The sequence below is a fragment of the Uloborus diversus genome, chromosome 1 (genome assembly GCF_026930045.1).
Source record: "Uloborus diversus isolate 005 chromosome 1, Udiv.v.3.1, whole genome shotgun sequence".
In the NCBI taxonomy this organism is placed as follows: Eukaryota; Metazoa; Arthropoda; class Arachnida; order Araneae; family Uloboridae; genus Uloborus; species Uloborus diversus.
Window position 1 is genome coordinate 84,700,659 of NC_072731.1, and position 21,354 is coordinate 84,722,012.

The 21,354-nt window shown below is 31.6% G+C and overlaps 1 protein-coding gene across 1 annotated transcript in view; it reads right to left on the reverse strand.

Moving 5' to 3' along the window:
* Positions 1-21,354, reverse strand: part of LOC129230774 (mucin-17-like) — a 506,717-nt gene that overhangs the window by 319,636 nt on the left and 165,727 nt on the right. The gene's annotated exons all lie outside the window — the stretch shown is intronic.

Below are 21,354 nucleotides of genomic sequence, written 5' to 3' on the forward strand. Positions count from 1 at the left end.
GTCAGTTTATAAGTCCCCAATGAAGATCAAAGGCCCTCTTAACACTATCCACCCCCTTGCTCATTACCACATCTTCCAGTAAGCTGTTCTAAGTGCCAATGACCCTACTAAAGAAGTATATTTTCCTAATTTCCACGTTAGCCTGAGATTTGAATAGCTTAAAACAATGTCTCCTTGTTTTGCTTTCTGCGAGAAAATTTAACCCGTTAACATCTTTCATTTTGATAAATTTAAAGAACTGAATCATATTCCCTTCAGCTCTCCTTTGCTCCAGGCTATATATATTAAGCTTATTTGCCTTACTAATGCCCAAACCCTGTAAATAATAACTTGTACAATTATTTCTATGACCTAAGTGTAGCACTAGACATTTCCCTACATTAACTGCCATACCCTACTTATCTGCCCAGTTAGTAATATGATCTAAATCCTCTTGAAGCTGTTTTACTTGTTCCTTATTCCTACAATCCATATTACTTTTACATCATCAGCAAAACAATTTATGTTTCCAGAAATATTTTCATTAATGTCATTCATGAAAATAATAGAAGAGGCCCGAAAACCGATCCCTGAGGAACCCCACTTAAAACATCACTCTATTTAGAATGATTTCCTCTAACAACTACTCTTTGTTTCTTTCCAGTCAGCCAATTCTTAACTCAAAGTAAGGTTTTTTCCTTTTATTCATAAATCAGCTAGTTTGCTGACAAGAGCAATATGAGGTACCTTGTCAAAAGCTTTTTGAAAATCAATATAAACAACATCCACACACTTTTTGTTATCTCAAACCACAGTGTTCATACCATTCAGGAAGGAAAAAATTCAAGCACTTTTCAAGGCAATATCATAAATTTGTACTAAAAACATTTTATGCAGATTTCATTTACTGCAAACATAGAAAAAAGGCAATAATACAAAAAAAGTACAGACAAACAAATTTGCTTTTTCTACAACAAGAGACACTTTGAGGAAAATCTATTGTGTGTGAAAGTTTTTCTGAAAATATCTGAAAAGTTTGGTCATAAAGAGAAGCAGATCCCAAGAGGTTTAATTTTGCAATCTCCACATTCAAAGAAGTATATTTTCTATAATCAGCAAATTAATATTTAAAAAAAAATCTCCCATGAGTGCTTTTAACTTTTATGGGAGGAAACCAAAATACCCAAGTTCAATGGCAGCCAAAGAGGAGTTTTTGAAGCCCCCCCCCCCCCCAACCCGGTTTCAACATTTATTTCCAATATTAATACAGTGGTTTATTACAATATAAGGGCGGTTAGAACAAAAACACCACCCAGAAAGTAATTTCAGGTTGCTCTATTAAGTTCTAAAATATTAGAGGTTTGCAAATCAGTTATAAGTATAGTATGCAAAATGTTCACTGTATGTATGTATTATTTGTTCAACCAATAAGGCATTTCAAACGTCCTTGAGTAAATTTTAAAATTAGTAAATAAGAAAAGTTTATGAAAGTCCACACTTTAGTCTCCACACCTCAAAATATGCAAAAGCTGCTGGGTCATTCCATGTCAAATCAACCAATCACTCAAAATGACCATCTCAGATTTTCATGAAAATTTCAGGGATTATACTGTTTGACATTCTAAATTCAAATCTACTTTTTTAAAAAATCTATCTTTTTTATTAATGAGTTATTAATTTTTTAAATGTGTAAAAACTCATGATTTTTTCCTCATCTGTTGTGCTTAAAAATGCTACAATTTTAGTTCTATGGGGTCAATACAGTTGGTTAACAGCTCATTTTAAAGAGAATTTCATGAGATTCAATTTGACATGCATATTTCTCTTGAATTTTTATTTTTTTTTTTAAATTTAAAAAAAAAAAAATTTAAAGTTAGTGTCTTTTAAAAATTTTTGAAAAAAAAAATGTTTTTTAATATGTTTTAGTTGATTAATGATAAAAATTTCAGAGTGGGGACATGATGGGATCAGCAGTTATAGCAAATAATGCAATGGTGCTACTTAGCATTTTTGTTTAAAAATTAAAAAAAACAATAAATAAATAAAAAAATTTTTAAATGCACAAAACTATTTTTAACAATTTAAATTTATTTCAAAATATACATGTTTTAGTTTTTTTTAATAATATTATAAACATTTTGTAGTAAAACTATGAATAGTTCAATTAATTATAAAACCTTTAAATTTCAAAAAAATCTTAAATTATGGTTAATTACTCGGTACTCAGCTTACTCGGCCAATTTGCCGAGTACTCGGTACTCGGCCAAATTCTGATCAGATACTCGGCCAATACCGAGTAGTTGCAAAAAATTGAATATTGTCCAAGATAGATACTAAAATTTATATAAAAAAAAAGAGCAAGCATTATATTCTGCATTCATTTAATTAAAATTTATAAGTCAAATATAAATTTTGAGAATAATGAAGTTTGTAATGCTTCAATGGAATAAATCTTTATTTTAATGTCTCCAAAGTTAATAAAACTCATTTATTAAAAATTATGTAAAAAAGGCAAGTATAGAAAATATGGAATTTTTATATTAAAAATGGATTTTTGCTTCAACCAAAAATTAGTTATAAAAAATATAAAAATATCTTTGCTTTAAAAAATAAAAGGAAATAAAACTACGTTAAAAGTACAGTGCAGGAATACTGCAGACACATGTTTTGGCGTTACAAGGAATTCTTTTTTCAATGCACAAAATAGGAGCTCATGGATTTAAAGACAACAATTGGATTTTTTTGTCGAATGTCTTTACATTCTTTAGCTCACATGTTATGCAATGAAAAACACGTTACTTGTAATGGGGGGGGGGGGGGGGCAGAAACAGGTGTCTGCATTGTTCCTGCACATTTGTTTTATATGCTTTTAAAAATTATTCATATTTGGCTGACTAGAACTAATTGATTGGTATACAGTGGAAACCCTCCTAACATACACCCCTCAAAGGTAGACACCCTTCTTATGCAGAAAATTTTTAATTCCCCAGTTCCAATGCAAATAACATTCTTAAACCCCTGTCCTGCGGACACCTCTCTATCGCGAACAAAAAAAATTGTCTTGTTATTGCCCGCATTAGAGGGATTTTACTGTTATTTGTTTTAATTCCAACTTGATTAATCATACCTTTTATTTATTTTCAATTTTAAAAATAATTTTTTTGTAAAATTTTAGACACAATCAAAATTGTTTATATAATGCGTGATTAAAGTTCAGCAGGAATTTAGTTTTCAAAACCATTATATGGAGAAGGAGGTCTATACTTCTATTCTAATAAGTTCAAAATTCATCACATGTGTGTCGATGGTTCTTCTTAAAACATAATTGGTACTTGGTAACTCGGCCGAGTAGTGAAAGGCTGAGTACTCGGTAATTCGGTACTCTGCCGAGTAGTGAAAGGCCGAGTACTCGGCCAAAGTGCTACTCGGTACGTCTCTAATGGTTATCTTTTATTCCTTTGAAGTTCAGTAAACAGAACTAGCACAGAAATTTCGAGGATGTAATTTTGAAATGTATAAACACAAAGTAGAATTCAATACATAAAAATACCTTGTGGCAGATAAGTCTTTCATCTCCTCAGTTTGAAAAGTAGCTTTTTACTCGCCTTTGAACTTTCAGATTCTGAGAGATTGTAAACCCTTCCAGTTTGTGTTGTAGGGTCAACTTTGGTTAGTATTTCCGTTTTATTTACAACCAATACATCAGGAATATGAGGGTACTTAAAGGATGGAGAAGGTCCATGAGGTTGTAAAAAACTTACTTTAACCTCCTCATTTTCAATTCCTAAAACACAACCTAGCCACCATTCATTATTATATACACATGTTACAAAACCAACTATATCATTCAAGTTCAAATCATCAGCATCATCATGTTTGCTTACTATCTCTTCTTTTGTGTGGTGTGAAAAAAGAGTAATATTTAACGAAAACTGTGCTTTTGTTTTTTGGTCTGTAATTGTGGAACTGTTGAGTTCCTTTCACTGTTATGGCTTCTTCAAACCTTGTTTTCAGAAATGCTAATTCTTTTTCGTAATCTTTTTCTGTTGAATATATGAAATCGATATTTTTAATATTGTCTTTAGACCATTCATATAATTGACGGGGGGTCATAATCTGTTCATTATAGACCATACGAAGACTTGCTTGTGCAGCTAATCACTTAACTGTGCCGCCTATACCATCACAAGCATTTTTCCCATGGTATGATGCAAAAAAATTCCATTCTGCTTCAATAGAAAAATCTGCAGTATGGTGACAGAGGTTTACAAAATTCGATTTATTTTTGTACTGGGATGTAGCTCCATCTGAGAAATAATGAATTTTGTCTACTCTTTGCAGCAATTTTTGCTTTAAGTGTGCTATCATAAGCCTCCGGAACAAATGCACAGCAACTGTATCATGGGATATGCAATCAGAGATAATAGCTAAATTCAGGTGCTGTAACATAACATTTTCCATGTACAACAAAAGGATGTATCGTTGCTTGTGCATTGTTCCAGTTGAATCCTTGTGCAGCATCTTTTAGAATGAAAGAGTAGTTCTCAGCAAAATCACATAATACAGTACATTGATTTTCAACCAGATTTTTTTTCATATATCTAAGATGAGCAGATTGTTTGCTAGCAATAAAAGAATGTTTCAGCAGTTTGGGTAAGCTATCAAACAAACAATTTAAGAAATCATCAGTTTGTTTTGTTATTGCTTCAAGTGCAGTCCTATTATCAATTTGCATCCACTGCTTGTATGTTAACAGTATCAATGCTGTTTTGCTCAAACGAATCTTCAAAAAGATATTTAGAAGTAAAAGAAGTATTGAATTCTACTTTGTGTTTATACATTTCAAAATTACATCCTCTAAGTTTCTGTGCTAGTTCTGTTTACTGAACTTTAAAGGAATAAAAGATAACCAAAATTTTAGACTTTTTTGAAATTTAAAGGTTTTTTAATTAATTGAACTATTTATAGTTTTACTACAAAATGTTTATAATATTATTAAAAAAAACTAAAACATGTATATTTTGAAATAAATTTAAATTGTTAAAAATAGTTTTGTGCATTTAAAAAAAGTACTATTTATTTATTGTTTTTTTAATTTTTAAACAAAAATGCTAAGTAGCACCAATGCACTATTTGCTATTACTGCTGATCCCATCATGTCCCCACTCTGAAACTTTTAGGATGTATTTATTAAAACATATTAAAAAACATATATTTTTTTCAAAACTTGTAAAAAACACTAACTCTAAAAAAAATTAAATTTTAAAATTTTAAATTTTAAAAAATATTAAAAATTTAAGAGAAATATACAAGTTGCATGTCAAATTAAAGCTCATGCAATTCTATTTAAAATGAGCAGTTAACCAACTGTATTGACCCCATAGAACTAAAATTGTCGCATTTTTAAACACAACAGATGAGTAAAAAAACGTGAGTTTTTACACATTTAAAAAATTAATAACTCATTAACCAAAAAAGATAGATTTTTTTTTAAAGTAGATCTGAATTTAGAATGTCAAACAGTATAATCCCTGAAATTTATGAAAATCTGAGATGGTAAATTTGAAAATAATTTAATTTTTTTTTGGTTGATTTGACATGGAATGACCCTGTTTAAGAAGTGATAAAAACCCTGAATGTAAACTTGAGCCTATTCAGCTTTCACTGAATAACTTGTAATAATCAGCAAATGTGCAAGTTCAGATTCATAGAGCCATATTTTGAAATTGAAAAGATTCACAAGTTGACACATATTATTTTGGGAACAAATGCGTTATTGGTGAAATTAGAATTCAGGTGCGATTGTGATTTGTGAGTTCATAAAAAATTACTTATAAATTTCAAAGAACAAATCGGGGCGGTGGGGGGGGGGGGAGTAATTTTTAAAACTAAGACCCCTATTACTTGAATATACATATGTACCACAATAACTTTTGATATGCATACAATTCATTTCGTATGTTAAAATAGTTCATTAAGTCAAAATATTCTGTATAGAAATACCAAGCCCAGCACCTGTTGCTAACCAGCAACAGACACTGGGCCTAGCTAAGTTGGTCCCAGTCAATTAATTAGATCCAAATGAAGACCAATGACGTTCCTTAAGCTATCTACCCCTCTGCTGATTACAGCCTCTTTTGGTAAGCTGTTCCAAGTACCCACAACCTTACTAAAGTAGTAATTTTGAACATTTGAGGTAAAGGAGAAAATTGGAGATATAGGGAGGTAAAAGCATAACAAACTACTACTAAACACTCCTGGATTCCCAGTGAATAATTATAACACAACCACCCCTGTTACACACCTTAACTATTTTAGCAGAAATAAAAAAAACGTGATGTACTTATAAATTCAAATTTATTAAATTATATAATTCAAGTTTGTATATATAATACACACTTGAAGTTAATTTGTTAGGTGCTCAATTGCTTAAATTTAAATTTTTTCAAAAAATCTTATGACCTAATATTAGCTAAAGATAATTAAATTCAAAATTGTAAAAATAAATAAGCATATAATTCAACACAACCAAAGTAATTAATTCTTTAGTTATTAAAATAAAAAATAAAATAAGTTATTCTGATGTAGCATGTGTCAAAATAACTTCTAGTTGCCAAAAATATAGAAATATGTACAAGATGCAAAAGGATTGAAATCTCAAACAAGGGAAGCAAATTTTCGCGAATTAAGTTCAATGTTGTCATATTTCCCATATAATAAATTTAAATTTTATTAAAATTAAACATAAAATATGCTAATATAAGGTGGCATATATGAAAATAACACCCAATTAGTCAATATATTTAAATATTTACAAGATGCAAAAAGATTGAAATCTCAAACACAAGAAGCAATTTTTCGCGAAGTCCGAGTTTGTTCAACGTTGGCATGTTACACATAAAATAAATTTATTTTTTATTTAAGTTGAACAAAAAATATACTAATCTAAGGTAGCCTATGCAATAATAACATTTGATTATCCAAAATATTTCAATATTTGCAGAATGCAAAAAGATTGAAATTTCAAACACAAGAGCAATTTTCCACGACATCCGAGTAAGTTCTATGTTGTCATAGTTTCCAAATTAATTACTTTGTTAATAATGAAATTTAAACAAAATAAAGTAATCTAAGGAACCATATGTCAAAATATCTTTCGGTTGTAAAAAACAAATATATTTACAAGATGCAAAAGGAGTGAAATCCCAAACACGGAATCAATTTTTCACGATGTTGCATATTGAACACATGTTCAGAAAATTGCGTTGGTGAAATACTTTTTCAAAACTTTTAAACACTATCCGATGATTTTTAAAAGAATTTAAGCACTAAGAAACTTTTTCAAGGTTTTCAAGCACTTGAAAACAAACGTTTTTTCAAGCACTTTTCAAGGTTTTTCAAGGGCGTACCAACCCTGAACCAAGGTAACCTTGTCGTAGAAATGCAATAAATTCGTCGCACACGATTTACCTTTCCTGAATCCATACTGCAAACTAGTAAACAGACTATTACTCTCTAAGAAATTCATAATCTTAATTTTGATCACAGTTTCAAAAATCTTACAAACCACTGAAGTCAGACTTACAGGTCTATAATTCCCTGCTTTACCTTCAGACCATTCTTGAAGAGCCGTGTAATATTAGCCAGCTTCCAGTCATCTGGCACTGTCCCCGAGTCATAAGAAGCATTGAAAATATTTAAAATAATATCCACTATCTCCTCTGCATATTCAACTATAATTTTTGAATGAATATTATCTGGTTTTGGAGCTTTAGTTGCTTTACTTTTTTTCAAATGAAATAGAACCTCCTCCCCGAAAAATACAAAATCCTCTAGCTGTATAATAGCTTGCGTCTTGCTAGCGTCAGCTGTTGAGATACAGTTATCGTTAAACACACAGGAAAAAAGTTACTAAGAACATTTGCAATATATCTTTCGTTTTGAATTTAATTTCCATGCCCCCAATGGTTCAATTTGACTACTTTGAGCTTTCCCAGAATGAGCGTAAGAAAAAAACCTTTTAGGATTTCGGTCAATGTTATCTGCTAGTCTTTGCTCCAATTCCCTTTTCTGAAATCCATACCAAATACTTAAAAGTACATCTTGCCTTACAGAACTGGAGTCTGTCAGCACTCTGACCAGTTTCTTTAAAACTGATGAAAGACAGCTTGCTTATAGTTTTGAGCTTCTTTTATCTCCTTGGAGAACCACATGGGCCAATATTTAGTACTAACTCCTTTTTACCCGACTGCGTGTACGCGACACAAAGGAGGGTAATGTGCTTATAAGTCTATGCACAGTGGCTCCCAAAAGTGTTCGTACACTTTGAAATTTTTTAGTAAAACCAAAATAACGCGAAACTGAATTCGAATATGAAGTTCAATTTTTTTTTCACATCATTGCTATGATCATTCTAAATAAAACCCTGTATTCTTTTAAAAATATTGACGGATCTTCTTTTTGAAATGGGTCAAAAAACAAAGAGACAGAGAAATCATATGCCACAAAAATCATCGTACACTCAAACATTTTTGAAGAAATTCATGATTAAAATTATCATATGTTGTTTTTTAATTATTTTTGCATTGTGTTGACCCTTAAAAGTCATTCGGCTTTAATTTTTTGTTTATTTATTCCTTAATATGTGCTTATTACTTTAAAATGGCTGGTATTCGTAAAAAAAAACACAAACACCATTCGAAATTTGAATTTTTTCCTCACAGTAGCAGTAAATTGGTTTGAAAATCTCTAAATTAGTTAATTTATTCCATTCTATATTAAAGTGCTTGATAAAATACTTTAAAGAAAAGAATCGGACCGAAAACAAGGTAAGAAAAAGTCAACCGGCAAAATTGACAAAGCGTGATCCGAGATTTACAGTTAAAAAAATTACGTAAAAGACACATTTGAATGTTGTAAAAGTGTCTGCAGAGTTAAATGAAAATTTTTACATTTAATTTTCACCTAAAATTGTTCCCCAAGTTCTCTGATTAGCTAGATTAAATGGGACCTCTTCCCGCAGAAATTTTCTTGGCGGTGCGAAAAACAGAAAGCCTAGCTTTCCGTCGTAAAATCAATGATAAATAAGCTCAAAACGTTTTGAAATTGCGTCTTACTTCATATAAAAATGAATTCAACATTTTTGGTTAAGTTTTTGTATAATTGTAAATAGAAGAAAAAAATTAAGAACTTAGTTGAACCAGTTAATAAGGACAGTGAAGGCGTTTTTGTGTGAGGATGCATAACAGCACCAGGACTTGGTAGTTTGGAATTTTTTGCTGAAATAATGAATCATGCTGTTCATTTAAATATTACAGGGTGGCGACAAGAACTGTGAAAAAAAGTTCCCTGACTTTTCCCTGATTAGGTTCACCAAATTTCCGTGATTTACGTTACCAATGATAATGTTTTCTTTCTTTGCTCTACTTGAAATCCATTGTATGTTTGTATAAAATGCAGTATTTTAAACGTTTTAAGTTGTGCAAAGTTGAACTAAAGATATTTTAAAAAGATGCTACTTTTTTAATAAAATGGTTTTAAAAAACATATCAAGTCAATTTTTTGGGAAAAAAACCCTACAAAACAGTATATTAAATTTTTCTACATGGAAAGATTATAGAAAATTATAAAAAAAAATACTTTACTTGCAGAAACCACTTAGCATAAGAATTTTAAGAAACTATTAAAATTACTCTTAAAAACATGTGTATTTATGATAGAACTAAAAAGTAATTGAGATTATTTTGAACTAAGTTTTCAAACAGTATAATAATTGTTGCAAGAATAACAAGTAATAGTGAAAGAATTGAAGTAATGTAGTTGTTCTTATATAACTAATTGACATATTTATGCAAAACAGATGAAACCATTTGACATCCATTCATAGGAAGCTTTTCTCTAATCCAGAACATAGGTTTTAATGAATGAATACGACATTTTAAGAATAAAAAAAAAGATATTTACTTAAGTACACAAGTTAACTCTATTTCAAATGATTTCAGTATGTAACGAAAAAAAATCTTAGATTGCTTTTGTAACAAACAACTTTGAAATGCAAGAAAAAAAAATCAATTAATTAATTTCAAAATATATAAAAGAAGAATACAACTTGGTTATAAAATTAAAGAATCCCTTAAGTCTGAAGAAAAGAAAACCTTTATAATCTGTGGTGACAACAAATAGTATAACAGCAAAAAACACAGGTTTTTTTTTATTGAAAGTTCAATTCTAGCAATTAAATTAAAAATGAGAAGAAGTAATAACTTTTAAGGTTTTAAGGCCTTAATTCAAAAAACAAAGATTTCTTCTTGAAATCGTGATTACAGTACACTCATTACTTCGAGACAATGGAATAAAAGCAAAGGAATGAAGGCTTCTTCTTTGCCTGTATGATTGTTTATATTACGTAGCATTGAAAGCTTATAAGGAAATTTCAAGCTAGGTAAAATAAACAACCTAACAGACACAGAAGCAATCTTAGGAAGTTCATCCTGTGGTTAATCCCTGATCTGTCGCCACCCTGTATTATAAAAACCAATTTTAGACTATTAGCCAAAAACTTGGTTATTGGAAACAACTTAGTTTTTTATCAAGACAACGATAAGAAGCACACGGTTTTCAACGTTTGCATCTAGTACCTCAAAAATGGTCCTAAAGTTTAGAAAATATCCCTTCAATCTCCAGATATGAACTTAATGTAACATATTTAGAGATATCTGGAGGCTAGATTACGAAAATACGGCTTTGAAACGAAAATAGAGCTTGCAACAATAAGACTAGAAGTATGGTTGAACACTTACTCAGAAATTACACAAAAAAAGAAAGAAAAAATAATGAAATCTGTTCCCAGACGCTTAAAAGGTGTTATTGATACTGCATGATATTGTCACAACGCTCGTTAGAACATTTACGTATAGACGAAATCATTAGCTTTAAGAACTCATAAAATAAAACGACTCATTCATCTGGATTGTTCCACTTGCGGTCGAGAGAAGATTAGTTTGTAACCTTGATACTTGGACACCAAGCCCATGTAATTAACGTGTCGTAGGTCACGTTGACTTCTTTGTAATCGATTAAGGAATGTTTGTATTATGCACGAGGTTCAACTCGCCCCTTTACCCAGCCATGTAATCAGGGAAAAGTTGAAAGTTCAGGAAATCACATCTCGCGTGTCCAGAAGGAACAAGGTTCACTGGTTCTAATAGGAATATAAAAGCTTCACGTAATCAGATCAGATATACAGAGATCCAACGGAGAGTATTACCGCAGAGAGTAGATTCCGAGGACTGACAGAATGAGTGGTGAGTTCTCCTTCAGCCATCCCCTTTTACCCCCCTTTGATTCGGAATACTGAGAGTCCCTTATGCACGTTCTGTCATTTGCCTTGTCTTATGTAATAAACGATTGCATTTACAAACCATGGCCTGTTTAATGCCGTCATTTCTACGTCTAAAATCTTATCCACTACTTACACATACAGACAGAGGCGTGACAATATTCTATTAAATAATAACTTAATAAAAAGTTAGATTGTTCAATAATATATAGACATTTTTAAAAGTATACAAAGACTTTTGTGAGATAAAATTTCTGGCACTTTTTGGTTTTGGATTTTTAAAAAATTAAATTTTAATATATTTTTTAAAAATTTTATGTCGTTTTGTTGAAAATTGATCACAGATCTTATAATTAAATACCTATTCTGAAATATTAATTCTAATCAATAGACAGGGCAGGGCCCTATTTCACTGAAAAGTCGTAGGTGTACGAACACTTTTGGGAGCCACTGTATGTTGTCTGTTCCTATGTGGCGTTCTGCAGGCTGAACGCCTTGGCCAATTTCGGTCAATCTTACGTCAATTGATTTGTCTTAACCTTGGGGGTGTCACTAAACACATGACAGTAATCAAAATTCACCACATCAACAACCAGTTGCCATATTTTGTCAGTTTGGGATCGGCGCAAGTTGGGTGCACACTGTGTCGCAAGCTACCTGTGTGCGACAAATGCAGGTAGTTTTCACTGCCCGAAATTTTTTGTTTACTAAGTCTCATTGGCCGAGTGGTCTAAGCGATCGCTTCTCGCACTTGAGGCGGTGGTTCAAGACACCCTTGCTACAGATGTACTTTCCCTTCTTTCTGATGTAAATTCTTTCATGTGTTCTTTATATGTATTCTGAACTGTAATAAAAAATATATTATGGGTAACGAAGGCAAGACACTCAGATTGTAGTCCTCATCAAAATAAACCTGTGCAATAAGCATTAAAAAAGAAAGAGAGTCTACTAATTCGATTTTCATTTCTAACATGTAATATTTAGTACTTTTAACTCTAATCTAATTATGTGTTTAAACTTAAGTTTTAAAATTAAAAAATATTCAATTTTTCAATGAAACAGTATCTAAATATTAATTTTTTGCGGAGAGTAAATGACAATAAAGTAACTCAGTAACTTTGGTTTACAGAGCTAGATTTAGGGGAGGGCAGGCGGGGCTACTGCTCCAGGGCTTCCACAACAAAGAAGCCCCCACAATAAAAAAATTTTACAAAATATCGTAACTTTCACAGGTCAGTATATTTTATGTTTTTCTCCCAGCCTTTTTTTTTTTTTTTTGTATTTCTACAAAGAATGCTTGCACAAAAATAATATTATCAGTATATCAGAAAGCCCTGGTTGCAAGTATCCATTTACTATCAATTTTTTATTTGATCGAGCATTTTAGCGGCAATATATATATATATATATATATATATATATATATATATATATATATATATATATATATATATTTATTCATTTAATTTGTAATTTGTACCTATGAGTTAAAGAGAAAGTAAATAACGAAAAATCTGAAAAATGGTTAACTTTGCAGGTCATCCTTACAACTTCCTGCTTCTTGAGCTCAAAAATTTAAAAATTATTTGACGAAATGACATGAATGGAAATTTTTTAACGAAAATATTTATTGAACACCAATTTTCTCCCGCTTCCCCCCCCCTTTTTTTGACATTTTTTCCTAATAACAAAGAATTCTGAATTAATCTTTAAAAATCTGTTATAATTTTCTAATAGCAATAGATTGCATGGAGGCAATTTTTTTTTTAAACCAAAGAAAGGAATTAGCCCCTTAAGTTGGTGAAACCCCTATAATATTTCGCTTGAAATTTATTATATATTGAATGTATTAAGGTTACAAGAAATGAAAAGCAAAATTTTAGTGTTCTTGCTGTTACACCCAGTAGCAGAACTTTCTAGCCAGTCTGCGACACTGTTTTGGGCAGTTGAAAATAATCTGCAGCATTATTATTAGTTTTATTTTAAGTTTTCATAAAATACACAAGACCCTTGAAAGGTCAAGATTCAGATATGTTCCAACTGGCCAGTGGCCACTAGACCCGAAAACCTTAGTGGCCCCCACCTTCGCCGAGTTTTAAAGTATAAAAAGGGTGGGGGGGGGGGGGGGTCACTACTTTCATAAAAATAAATAGAACTCTGCACACTAGGGTCATTCCGTGTCAAATCAACACACTTTTAATTAAAATTTTACCTCACCCCCTCAGATTTTGATAAAATTTGGCACACATATAGTGGGCACTAAGAATAACAAAAATACAAAATTTCAAATTTTTATCTTGAATAGTTTTTTGTGTACGGCCTTGTAAAGTTTTCAAAAAATCGTGAAAAAACTACAAACAAGCAATTTTCAAATTGCTCAAAAAGCTGTCAAAATTGAGTTAGAGAGGTGGGACCGGTGTTATTTTGTAGCTTTTTTAATGGTCTTTTAAGAGATATGCAACATGTCCTATGTAGTAGTAAAAAAAGTTTTTTTTGGTGCAAATCAAATTTTTGATCTTGATTTTTTTCAAAAAGTACCACTTTTAAAATTTTCAAAAAAATTCTATAAATAGACAGTACTTTCATAAACTGCCATGCAAAGTTTTATGATGGGATGGTAATGGGAACTATGTCAAAAAAAATTACTACTGACTCCTATTTTTCATAAATATCAGATTTTGACATAATAATTATTTTATTGTAGCAAAATATTTTGTAGTAAATGCTTTCATGACAAATATGAATGCATTGTACTTTAAATTCTTCTTATAAAAATATTTGTAAAAATTAAGGCAAATAAAACACCAAAATTTAAATAAAATTATATCAATTTATGCTGTATGAAAAGTTGATAAATTTACAATAAATATTGTTGTGGCTAAATAGTTTGATAAGCAAGTATTATTTAAAAAAAACTTTTCCCTTCCATTCACTTGATCCAGTATCTGCAGATCTAGCAAGTTGGTACCTTTCTGTGCAAGTTAAAACAAACACCAGTCTGCCACATGCCCCCCCCCCCCCCCATGTGGCAGTCTGGTATTTCTTCTAACTTGCTCAAGCCAGCCTCTCCACAAGCATTCATTCAGTGACTAGAGACCTTGCTAACAAGTAGTGTTTAAAATTTTATTACTGTTTTAAGTTATCCATTCCATAATGTAAAATAGTTGTGATACCTCACATAAAGGAATTATTACTTTGAACTTCAGTATTTCTCATGTGTTAGCGAATTTAATCTATGATTAAAACTTGTAGTTAAAAGGCAAGTTTTAAGAATTTTTTAGAAAATATGGAAACTAATGAAAAATGCAGTACTGTGGTAAGAGTTCAGTGTTGTAATCATTGAAGAAAACAAATCATCGTGTTCGAGATAGAAAAAAACTGAGAAATGTCACATCTTGGATGACAGGTTCATTTCCACAAATACTTGATGGCTCCATGATTTGTGATCAGTGTAGAAAAGACCTAACTAAGTTAAAAAATACAGTGCCCATTAGTGAAAAAAATTCTGAAAATGAAGATTCTCCTGAGTTGGAGGTGAATGTTCCAGACGAAGATCCAGACTTTGCAACAAGTTCAGTGATTGTTCAGACACTAAATACTTCACTTCAAGAATTAGGTGTGTCCCCAATTGATAAGAAGAAAATAACTTCTAAGCAGTATGCTTCGACTAAAGTAAAAAAAATCTCCTCATCTATGAAACGTAAACTCTTTGTTGCTGCTGAAAATTCTTCATCAGATAATGATACTGAAATTGACCAATCGGTTCCTCAAAATCTGAAAACCAACTTTTTGAATTGTACAAATAGATCAAAAAAAAATTATGATTCTCACATGTTTACCCGAGAAATGGAGTGTTAGGAAGATAATGCGTGAGTTTAATGCTCCAAACTACTTAGTTCGATAGTCAAAACAAATTTTGAAAGAAAAAGGGTTTATGGAAGGTCCTAATCCAAAGCCAGGGAAGTGTTTATCAACAGAAACAGTCGAAACTGTGCATTCTTTTTACGAAAACGATGAAATTAGCCGGGCGATGCCAGGAATGAAAGATTGTGTAACAGTTACTCTGCCAGATGGAGGCAAGAAAAAAATATCAAAAAGACTTATTTTGTGTAATCTAAAAGAAGCTTATAATCATTTCAAAGATAAGCACCCAAATATAAAAATTGGTTTTTCTAAATTCGCGGAATTAAAACCAAAACACTGTATATTAGCTGGGCAGAGTGGCACACACTCTGTATGTGTGTGCACAACTCATCAAAACATAAAGTTGATGATGGAAAATGCTAAGCTAAATTCACTTACAGATGGTAACTTGAAAACCTACAAGGATTGTATTGCAAAGATGCTTTGTAAATTGAAATCCATCAACAATAGATTGCAACATGGGGAACTGTGAGTATTGCCCTGGAGAAACTGCTTTACGGAAAATTTTAGAAACTTCTTTTGAAAAAAAACTTAATTGAAAAAGTTCAGTTTCGCCAATGGGTGTCAGTCGATCGCTGCAACCTAGAGATGTTTGAGAAACCTCAGACGAATTTATAGATTTATTTTGCAGCAACATGTCTTCTTTAGTCCGACATGATTTTATTGCAAAGCAACAAGCATCATTCCTCAACAACATTAAAGAAAACATCAGAGAGTCAGAATTTGTAATTACATGTGATTTCTCTGAAAATTACAGCATAGTTTTACAGGATGAAGCCCTGAGCTACCACTGGACTAGTCAGCAGGTCACCATTCATCCCTTTGTGATATACTTTAAGAACGGCAAAATTGAACACTTGAACTTCGTTGTCATTTCTGATTGCCTAGAACACAATACAATCGCAGTCTAACATGTCATCATTATGTTATACAGAACTAGCAGTTTTGCCCCAAAACTACAGTTTATATATAGCCTAGAAATATAGGTTTTATGAATTTATTATGAGCACAGAGTGTTTATTTCATAAACAATTTAATGTATATTATATATAGGGTATATATAGTTTTATGTCAAACCTCTCTTATGGTGTGTCAAACGTCCCTCAAGTGGGGAGGTTTGGTCCAGTTTAAACACTCTTGAAAAATCTTTAATAAAGAAAATAATTTTTAACTTAAATAAATAACAGCAATGTAAAAAGTTGCTTGGATGTATTTCCTTTCGAAAAAAGTCAACCAGGATTTTTTTTTATTCAAACTTAAAAAAAAAAAAAAAAAATACCTTAGTAAAAAGTGGGTCAAACCTCCCAGTTTCCCCTACTCAAGTGATTTTTCATAAAATCTTATATCACTACATTAAAATTATTATTATTTGGTCAAAACTGTTTTTATGAAAATTTTATTGTAAATATTTATTGTATTTGTATTTCATACAGCATAAATTGATATAATTTTAAATTTTGGTATTTTATTTGCCTTAATTTTTACTAATATTTTTTTAAGAAGAATTTAAAGTACAATACATTCATATCTGTCATGAAAGCATTTACTACAATATATTTTACTATAATAAAATAATTATTATTTGGTCAAAATCTGGTATTTAAGAAAAATAGGGGTCAGTAATATTTTTTTTGGCATAGATCCCATTACCATCCCATCATAAAACTTTGCATGGCAGTTTATGAAAGTACTGTCTATTTATAGAATTTTTATGAAAATTTTAAAAGTGGTACTTTTTGAAAAAAATCAAAATCAAAAATTTGATTTGCACCAAAAAAACTTTTTTTACTACTACATAGGACATGTTGCATATCTCTTAAAAGAGCATTAAAAAAGCTACAAAATAACACCGGTCCCACCTCTCTAACTTAATTTTGACAGCTTTTAGAGCAATTTGAAAATTGCTTGTTTGTAGTTTTTTCACGATTTTTTGAAAACTTTACAAGGCCGTACACAAAAAACTATTCAAGATAAAAATTTGAAATTTTGTATTTTTGTTATTCTTAGTGCCCACTATATGTGTGCCAAATTTTATCAAAATCTGAGGGGGTGAGGTAAAATGGGTGTGTTGAGTTGACATGGAATGACCCACTATGAAAAACAATTATTCAATTCAAATGAAAAATTCAAGTTGAAATAGGTTTTTGAATTTTTTTTTTTCAAAAAATGAACAAATAAATTAGTGAATGAGAAGTTGGCAGGAAACTGCATTTTGGATGAATGTTTTGGTTTATAGCACAGCTTCCAAAGCAATGACGATCAAATACAATCGTGCAGATAATTCATTTTTCATGAAAATAATTTAAAAAAAAAAACATGATTTATTGTACATTTTCTGTTACCTTCAATAGTTTGTATTGTATTGAAGTAAACTGATCAAAACTTGATCCAATTCTTTTTTTGGGCACTCAGGCAAGTAATAGCATCGTCTATCTCCATCTTGCGAATGACCAAACATGGCGTCTACGCGAAAAATTCAATGATTATAAATAGATTTTAATTTGTAAAGTAGTAATAGAGAGAGATTCAAAATCCTTGAAATAGTCAGTTTTAACACATTAGCCTCTAAATCAATGAATATAGGATAATATTGTAAAGATAAAGTTCTGCATTTTTTAAGACAATAATTGAAGATTATCCGAAAAAATGGCACTTTTTGCACAATTTTCAACAGCATGAATTGCAATAAACATCCAATTCCGTTTATGAAAACGTAGGCACTTAAAGAGTCTTTTGTACCAACATCTTGGGAATGACCAAACATGGCGACTATACCAAAAATTAAGATTTTAATTTCTGAATTTGTTGCTAAAAATGACTTAAAAATAAAAATCCTTTTGAGACTACACTAAAGTTGAAATTTTTTTAGCGCTTTTGCGTCCAAAGCAATGAGGATAAGGTGAAAATTTAAATATAAAATTTTTCATTTCTCAAGAAAACTATTTTTAAAAATAAAAAATATTTGCTGCACATTTTAAGTCATTTTTATTAGTTTGCAGTTAAATGAAACATCCAATTCTCCTTTTGTTTGGAAAGTGTGGGCACTTAAGAATCTATCTACTTAGATCTTATGAATGACCAAATATGGCGACTATGTTTCTAGCTGAAATGCTGAAGCATCCGTCGCTTTTCCAGTGAAAAAACGAGCTCCGAACGATCTTTTTCCCAAGTTGTATTTCTTTTTCTTTCTTTTTTTTATTAATTTTTTCTTTCTTTTTGTTTTTTGGTAAAATTATAGTGGTAAAATTATCTGCAGGCCACTGAAAAAGCTGCGATGCGCGTCTCCCAATTTCTGCTACTGGGCTGTTACAAAAATTAATTTCGAAAATGCCATTTACAAAACTCGCGATCATAAAAATAGTCGAATGTCGCACCATGATTTAGTAAATAACACATCTGTGATCCTTAAATTCATTCATTTAGTCGTAACCCTTTTCATGTTTCTGCGGATCTTTACTTTTGCTCGGTTTTATCAACTCCGCGACTATATTCTTGTTTTTGGAATATTTCATTTTCAGTGATAATTATGAGTGATTGCCATAAAATCCTTGAGTTTTCGCTATTGGTTCCCAGAAGAGGAAATCGCAAGCAGAACGTGAAAAGAAAAATGACAATAATTTAGCTAAAATACCAAAATTGCACAATTATTTTACATCGACATCCAATCAAAAACTTCAGTAAGATCTTTAAAAAATAGGTTCAGCTGTAGATGAAGATGGGGTTGATTGTAGTCAAGAAAATTCCGATGTTACACCAGGCGATATCACAGAATCTTCAAAAACTTGTAGTCTCAATCTCAATCAAGAGAAAGTTGAGTTTTGATGTTTTAAAAATGACATTGGTCTTTGGCCTGACATCATAACAGAAGGAATGATCAAATATTGGGCGAAGAAAGGTTCCACTAAACTGCAAAATTGTGATGATGTCTCTCGGCAAAATTCAGTTATCCAAGATCAATTACAAGACAATATGACTTTTGTTCATCGGAAATGTTCAAAGAATATGTTTACACGTCGACATCAAAATCAAGAGACCGTCAATCTATTTTGGCTTTGTTTTTCTCCAACTATGGGGAAAATATATTGCTTTGCATGCAAATTAATGTCTACTCAAAAAACGAAGCTAAGTGGAGAAGGCTGCAGTGACTGGAAGCATGCATCTGTGCGCCTATACGAGCATGAGATTTGGATGACTCATTTGGAGTCTGTGATGAGTTTAGTGCAACGGGGAGAAGTCACTGAGCGTATCGATTAAGAACTAGCGATACAACAGGCACAACAAATTGAGTATTGGCAAAAAATTCTTAGAATTGTCGTAAGTACGATTAAATTCATTGCTGAGCGTGGATTAGCGTCTCAAGGAGAGGATGAAATTATTGGATCTCCAAGAAATAGCAATTTTCTAGGTATTTTGGAATTTTTAGCCAAGTATGAACCAACCTTGACAACTCATTTAACATAAAATGCAAACAAAGGGAGTGGTCATGTCAATTACCTTTCCTCTACGATTTGTGAAGAACTGATAAGTTCCATGGGTGCTTAAGTGCTAAATGAAATTGTTACAAGGATTAAAACAGCTAAGTACTATTCTCTTTCAGTGGACTACTCCTGACGAATCTCATATCGATCAATTTACTACAGTCGTTCGATACATTCATGGGTGCAAGTTTGGTGATGTGTCCAAGACGGAAAATATTTTCAGTCCCCCCCCCCCCAAGCATACGTGCTTAAACAAAAAAATATGTATAAATGTTGTAGATTTTAATGATATTAATTTTGGAATCTTGGTTTGGTTTGTATTTTAAGATTTTGACTTTTCTAACAACATGAACCTGGTTTAAATGGTAATATTTAAGCGTTTTGACATCGTAATTCCAAAAACAGTAGCCAATAACGTAGGGTCTGGCTCTCCCCTAGATTGTTTTTTTTTTATTATTCCAAATTTGAAGCCAAAAAAAAACGCAATAGTGGGCCATTTTGGTAAAGTTCAGGGAAAGGAGAGGTTCAGTGACTCTCTTACATCATTTTTTTTCAAACTGATAGTCCCAAAATCACAATATTGGGCAAACTTCAAAAATATTAGAGAAAGAGGGGGGAGGGAGCGCTGTGGGCTCTCCCCCCAAATTGAAGCTTTAAAAACGAAATTGGACTCCATTTTTCACAACATGTTATAAGCTTTTTGAATGCATTATCGAAGGGATGAAGTTCAGGAACTCTCCTCCCGCAAAATTTTGAAGTTGAAGTTACAAAAACGCAATTTCAGACAATGTTGAATCATGTTTGGGGTAAAAGCGTTCGGCACTTACCGCCCTTAGTATTTTTACGATCGTAAGCATTTTTATTGCAGCAATAAAATTGCTTGAGACATAAGATTTTCACTTTCGCAACATAAATCAGTTCTGATCATCTACCCATGGTAGCGCCATCAAACCAGAAAAGAAGAAAAGGAGGGGGAATGGTATGAGCGACTAATGATAATGAACTGGCACCGTTTCCTCACACAGTCTTCATTTGAAAAAGAATTCTTTTATAAGATAGCAGGTGGTGAAATTAGCAATAAAAAAACCGCTTCAGTGAAGTAGATATATTTTTAAACGAGGTACACTTTCCAATATTTATTAATTTAAAAAGAGCAATAGGCGAACCGAATCATCACTCCAGGGAGGGCCCCAGCCAGAATCACATCCACGGCACTTAAATACATTTCAGCTTTGAAAAATTTCCTTAAGAGAACTCTCAAACCCCTTCCTCTGAGTTCACCATAAATATCCTAAATTTGATTTTTTAAGACTTCAGTTTCTTATTTTTTTTTCCTAGGAACAGTACCCCCTTACTTATATACATGACTTATGACCGTCTAAAAGTTTTAAAACTGTAATTTCTGAAACTTTTTGAAACAAGCTTCCCACTCCCTTCCCCCTTAAGTCCTCCAAAGATAGCCCAAAACAGAGCTCTTAAAATTTCAGAAACCAAAACATTTCGGGCTGGGCGGCAGAATACCCCCCACCCCTCCCCTTGTGTTTACTGAAAGCAGTGTAAGTTTCTATTTAAGATTTATTTTTCTGTTGAAAAAGCAACTCCTCTCCCCACATCGCCAAAGACAACTTAAAGTTT